Raw genomic sequence first — 7173 nt, 5'->3', positions numbered from 1 at the left:
AGGTTGGGATATAATTAAGATGAATTTAATAGGGATAAATGTAATGTCCTACACTTAGATTTTTAAAAATTAACTTCACAAATGATCCAACCATTCTGGAGAGCAATTTGGAACTATGCCCAAAGGGCTATAAAACTGTGCAGATCCTTTGATCCAGCAGTGCTTTTTGTTGAGTCTATATCCCAAAGAGATCATAAAAAGAGGAAAAGGACTCACATGTGCAAAAATATTTATAGTAGCTCTTTTTGTAATGGCAAAGAATCGGAAATTGCTCAATCAGTTGGGGAATGGCTGAATACATTATGGTATATGAATGTAATGTATTGTTCTGTAAGAAATGATAAGCAGGCCGATTTCAGAAAAGCCTGTAAAGACTTAAGTGAACTGATGCTGAGTGAAGGTAGCAGAACCAGGAAAACACTATATGTAATAACTGCAAAATTATGTGATGATTAACTGTGATAGATGGCTTTTCTCAGCAATGCAGTGATCTAAGGCAATTCTAATAGATTGGATGGAAAATGTCATCTGCATCCAGAAAGAAAACTATGGAGACTGAATATAGATCAAAACAGAGTAATTTCCCTTTGTTTGTTTGTTTTTCTTTCTGGTGGTTTTTCCCCTTTTAGTCTGATTTTCTTTCCCAACATGACTCATATGAGAAGATGTTTAAAAGGATTGTACATGGTTTGGTTTTTTTTTTTTTTAATTAGCTTTACATATACAAATTTGGGGAGATGATGATTGGTCTTTTAGCATCCTGAAGATCTTTCAGAAATTTTTACCTATGCTCCAGAAATAACTGTATTTCTACATCATCTGCTCCAGATATTCTCATACTATAATCCAAAGTTAAACATACCAGTATCATTTAAACCAGAAAAGGTCTTCTTTATAAAACAGGTCATCCAATATTAGACATGACAAAAGGAATAGCTAAGAAGGATAGTATGGATCTAACTATTATGGAAACTGGAAAAAACATATTGAAATAAAAGCTTGATTGAATTTGATCTTCAGAAATTTTTAAAAAGGGGCTCACTGTCTACTCTTCCCCCTCTATTTCCTATTTCAAATCATTTGCCAAAATTTGTAAATTTCCTCTCAAAGACCTCTCTTCTATCTATTCTCTTTTCTCTGTTTACATAGCTTCTGTCCTAGTTCTTATCCCCAATACTTCTAGCTGGTATTATTGTAGTATCCTTCTAGCTCATCTTGCTGTTTCTAGTCTCTCCTTTCTCTAATCTATTCTTCTCACAGTTGCCAATTTGACATTCCTAAAATATAAACATCACTACTTTAATCAGAAAGCATCAGTAACTCCCTATTGCCCCTATGACCAAACAGAAAATCTTTATGTTGTCATTTAAAGCTCTTTCCCTCCTCTCCCCCCAAAAAACCTGGCTCCCATATATTTTTTTAATTTTTTTTTTTTTTTTTAATTTGTACATTCTTTGTTCCGGTCAAACTCTGCTAGCTCTATCCAGTGTATGAGATGCTATCTCCTACCCTGATGCTTTTGTACAGGTAGTCCCCCACATCTGGAATGCACTCCTAATTTCCACCACATGAAATATATAGTTTCTTTCATAACATAGCTCAGATTCCATTTCCTACTAGAAGTTTTTTTTTTTTTTTTTTTCTAATGATCTTGGCTGTTATTGCTTTCTCTTTTTTGAAAATGTATACATATTGTTTTATCCTATTGCATGTAAGCTCCTTGAAGGCAGGAACTATTTTATTTGTATTCCTGTTTTCAGTACCTAATATTATATAGTGCACACAGTAGGCAATAAATGTTAATTATATGTTCTGTAGCCCTTGTAAGCATTCTTATTCCACTCACAAGTCAGATCCCCAGAAATTGCCAATTCCTCCTAAATATTATAGGGGCATCCTGAAGGGTCAGGTATGATTCTCTATCACCATGGGCTTAAGCATCTAATGTGATGCTTGATAAGAAGAATATGAATTGAACATTATTTCGTCAACCAGCCTTAAGTAGCATTTAGAAAGGAATATCTACTAAGTTGGTACACTATGAACAACTGGTTCAAAACATCTCCTTAAATATCTATCATTTTCAATCATTTTCATATTTTCTGAAATAGCTAGCCAGTATAAATCTTGTAAGTTTACAATATAGCTGAAAACAGATAGTCTTGGAGTTAGAAGCCCTGATATCAACTTCTGCCTCTGATATTTAGTAGATTCCTATTTGATGATTTTTAAAATATTCAATTTTATTTTATTTGTAGTTCCTTCCAAATTCTCTTCCTTCCCTCCTCAGTGAGAAAACAAGAAAAACAAAATCTTTTACAAATATGCATAGTCAAGGAAAACACATTTTCATTTTAACTATGACTGCATACTTCCTCTTCCCTTTAATAATATTTTTCAATGTGTACTCTGAATTCATCACTTCTCTCTGTGAAGATGGATTAGCAATCTTTCATCATGAATCCTCTAGAATTGGGGTTGGTCATAGTTTTGATCAGAGTTCCTAAGTGTTTTAAAGTTGATTGTCTTTACAACATTTTTGTTCCTATATAAATTTTTCTCCTGGTTCTTCTCACTTTATTTTGCATCAGTTCAAACCATCCCCTTTAATCATTTCTTACAATCAGTGTTATAACATCTTCATAAACCATGGTTTGTTCAGTCATTCCCCATTTGACGGATACTTTTTTTTCTATTCTCTTCAAAACCTATAGACAATCCCTAAAATATGAGTAAGTTTCCTTAGCTTGTTGGAATATAATTCTTGTACATGATTCCAGTTTGAAGGCCTTTTAGCTCATGTTTAGGATTTTTGTGTGTTTGATTTAAACATGTTCTCATCTAATTAAAGTATTATGGTTTGTATTACTCCCACCATTCATGTCTATTTATACAAGAAGATGGAGCTGTTGATGAGATGCACTACAAATCTATTATAAGACTTCAACTAGGCCCTCACTGTTGCTAAGTAATCTTCCTATACCTTCTTTATTAATTCACTATCCCACTCTCCACAGTGACTCTTCCAAACCTTTTTATCTCTTCTCAAACCTCCCATGGCCCTAATTCTTCACAATTCTTTCAGCTAAGAACCTGTCTCATATTTTACAGAAATAAACTGAGGCCATTTTATCCATGAACTTCCTCATCTCTTACTACTCAGATGCCTTCTGCCACCATTTCCTCCTTCATTCCTGTCTCACATGATGAAGTGATCTTATCCTTTACAAAGTCTATTCTGTTCCATCTTCTTCAATAGATTCTCCTCTCTGTCAGTCCTACTTACTTTTTATCCATCTCTCCCTACTTATTGGCTTATTTCTTACTATCCACAAACATTCCTGTGTCTTCTTCATCCTGGAAAAAAACAAATAACCTTATTTTATCCTTCAATCCTATATCTCTTCTGCCTTTTGTAGCTCTTCCTTCAAAAGGCCATGCCTAATAAGTAATCTCCTCTGGAACCTTTCTCAACTCCTGGCAATTTGACTTTTGACTTCATTCCACCAAAAACTGCTCTCTCCAAAGTAATTAATGACGTTAGTTGCCAAATCCAATGGCTTTTTCTCAGTGCTCATTTTCCTTCACTTCTCTGCAGCTTTTGACATTGTAAATCACTCTCTTCACGTTGATACTCTCCTCTCTAGATTTTCAGGTCACCACTCTCTCCTAGTTCTCCTCCTATCCATCTGGCCTATCCTTTGTTCTTCTTCCAGATCGTGCCCTTTAATTGTCAGTGTTCCTTAGGGTTCTGTCCTGAGTCTTTTTTTCTTCTCCTCTATTCTGTTTCACTTGGTAATCTTAGCTCCCATAGATTAAATGATTCTTAAATTTATTTTCCTGCTCCAACCTCTTTGCTGACCTTCAATCTCTCATTTCCAGATACCTTTCAGGAATTTCAGATTGCATATCTGGTAGACATCTTAAATTCACTACGTCCAAAACAATTATCTTTCCCTCTAATTCATTATTCACCCTCCTCCAACCTTCCCGGTTTATCATAGAGGGTAATTACCCCAGTTTCTCAAAGATTACAATGCAGGACTCATTCTGTATTCCTCATTTTCCCATCCCCCACATAGGAGCATACAAGGCCTCTTGACAAGTCCATGAATTTCACCTTTGTGACATCTGTCCAATAATAGATTCATCCATCTATCTCCTTTTTGTCTTCTGACCCTGCTACCACTTGGAGCAAGTTATCATCTCACACCTGGATGATTGCACTAGCTTGCTAGTAGGCCCACCTGCCTCAAGTATCCTCATTTCAATTCATCTTCCATTCAGCCACTACAATGATTTTTCTAAAGCACAGATCTGATTTTTTTCACACATACCCCATCCTTCCTTCCTCCCCACTTCAGTAAACTTCGGTGACTTTAATCCCTCCAGGATAAAAAACAAAATATGTAACCCCTCCTACCTTTCAAGTTTCTTACATCTTTCTCCCTTATACATATTCTTCAGTTCAGTGACACTGACTTCCTATGTCTTCTACAAATCTCCCCATTTCCAGCATTTTCTCTGACTCTTCTCCATAATTGGAATGTTTTCTCTCTCTCTCTTGAACTACTTATGCTTCTGGTTCCCTTTAAGTCCCAATTAATATCCTACTTCCTATAGGAAGCCTTCCTCAACCTCCCACAATTCTTGTGGCTTCCTTTTGTTAATCAGTTCCTATTTATCCTGTATATAACTTGCTTTGTCACCTTCATTTGCATGTTATCTTCATCCTTAGATTGTAAACTCCTATCTTTTGCCTCTTTTTATATCCCTGGTGCTTAGCACAGTACCTGGCATAAAGTAGATATTTAATAAATGTTTATTGATTCATCTCCTGAAATACTCTTCCCTTTTCTAATTACATGTCTGTGTAAGGCCAGGTTTTCTTTGTTTATTTTAACCAAGAGAGCATATCACAACAGATTGAATGCAGAGCACATGTGAGAATCCAGCTGTCTTCTATTAAGCCAGACATTTAACAAAAAAAAAAAAAAAAAAAAAAAAAAAAATATATATATATATATATATATATATATATATCCACACTTTCTACTAAATGTATATTTGGAAAATTTTTTTTCCATAAAATATGTTATTTGTGTTAACAAGTAATATAAGCATATTATTAGTTTTAATAAATTAACAAATATTTTAAAATGTATCAGTTTAATCTCTAATACAAAAATATTGATAGTATAATCCACATAAACAAAACACTCTTTAGGTTCTTCAATAATTCTTAAGAGTGTAAAGGGATCCTGAGACCAAAAAGTTTGAGAGCTGTTGCTCTATCCTAATTTTTAAAATGTTGTAATAACTGATTCCATACTTACCTTGGTTTACTCCTCTTTAAACCCAATATATGAAAATCTGCTTTTATCTATCAGCTAAATTAGGAACTGATCATTTGTGCAAGGAGCAATTTTTGCTTTACAAATAGATCATGACTGGATTCCTTTAAATAACAAGTTCTCCTTTAATGATCTTTTAATTCTTTTCTGTCCTAAATCCATTTCAAATATATTGTTAGACTTAGATAACTCATGATCATATTTTGTAATCAAGGGTACAGTCATACTCATAATCATAATTCCTTATTATTTCAGAGACTTTTGATGCTGCAGCCTATTTTTTAATTAAAAAAAAAAAGACAACCCTCCCCACCCAATATCTTATATTTGCTTAGCACTTTGACATTAACTTATTCTTTCTTTCTTTCTTTTTTTTTTTTTTTTTGGTAAGGCAATTGGGGTTAAGTGACTTGCCCAGAGTCACACTGTAGGAAGTATTAAGTGTCTGAGACTGATTCTAGGGCCCTTACTCTATCTACTGCACCATATAGCTGCCCCTAACTTATAATTTCTTTTAACATTAAAGAAACTTTTGCTGACTTCATAAAAAATTATTGCCAACTATCAGTATTGGAAAGGACTTCAGAGGCATCTTGTCCAACTTGTATCTGAATAAGAAAAGTCTCCACAAGCTATCTAACAAATGATCACTCAGTCTTTGAAGTAATAAGGAGTCCATCACCTCCTGAGGCACCCATTTCATTTTTGGATGGTTCTAATTTTGGAAGATATTCTTTACATTGGGGCACCTAGGTAGATTGGCACAGTGAATGGAAAGCTGGACCTGGAATCAGATAAAACTTTTTTTTTGAGTCCAAATCTGGCCTCAGACACTGATCCCAGGCAAGTCAATTAACTCATGTTTGACTCAGTTTCTTCATCTGTAAAAAGGGTTGGAGGAGTGATAGATCAGAGCTGAAAGTCTACTCAAAACTGTATATCTACTAGAGGAATAGGGAGCAATAAAACCTCTTATCTGTTGCTCCTTATTTGTGTCCAGCAAAATCCCCATCCTGTCTAATTGACAATACCTAGCTAAAAAACATCTATCTCCTTACCCCTATATAGGTTATTAGCACACTAGCTAAGTTCCAAATTTCAGCATATAAAAACTTCCAAACTTCCTGTAGTTGCTAGATTCTTAGAGACTAGTCTATCAGCCATGGTGGTAGTAAATTCTTTTGTGATTACAATCTCTTTGAATTCTTTTAAACAAACTATGAACCATGATTTACATACTTCAGAAAGAAATGGAAAACCACTCTATTACCCTTGGCAAGAAAACCCCAAGATTTAGATTTAGACACAACTAACCTAGGCAACAATCTTATTTTTACACCTAAATTTGACTTTCTGTAACTTTGTGGCAGTTTTCTTCATCCCCTCTCCACCTCTCCCCCACTCCAAAAAAAAAAAAAAACAAAAAAAAACAAAAAAAAACCCTCTAGATTTCTTTGGACTTCTTTGAGATATAAAGCTTATTTCTGACAGGATTTTATTTTTCTTCTTGACATGCTCATTCTTTTGCCTAATACGCTTCCACTTCCAGTTCTTTTGGATTTTGTCATGCTGAATACTTCTAAACTAGTTTTGCTGTCCAAACCCCAGTATCTTCCTAGAAATCACTCAGCCACATCTGTTTAAGAACTCACTTCTTCCTATAAAACACATGAGCTTTTCTTAGGACATCAAGCTAGCTTAGTGCAAGAAGTAATAAAGAACCAGTCAACCATCCATCAAAGAAGGCAGAATAGCAAGAAGTTGGTGGGTCCTTATTGTGCCAAATCCAGAGGGTAACCTCTCATAGGACCATCATGTA

This window comes from Sminthopsis crassicaudata, chromosome 1 (assembly GCF_048593235.1).
Source record: "Sminthopsis crassicaudata isolate SCR6 chromosome 1, ASM4859323v1, whole genome shotgun sequence".
NCBI lineage: Eukaryota > Metazoa > Chordata > Mammalia > Dasyuromorphia > Dasyuridae > Sminthopsis > Sminthopsis crassicaudata.
This window is presented reverse-complemented; position numbering follows the sequence as displayed.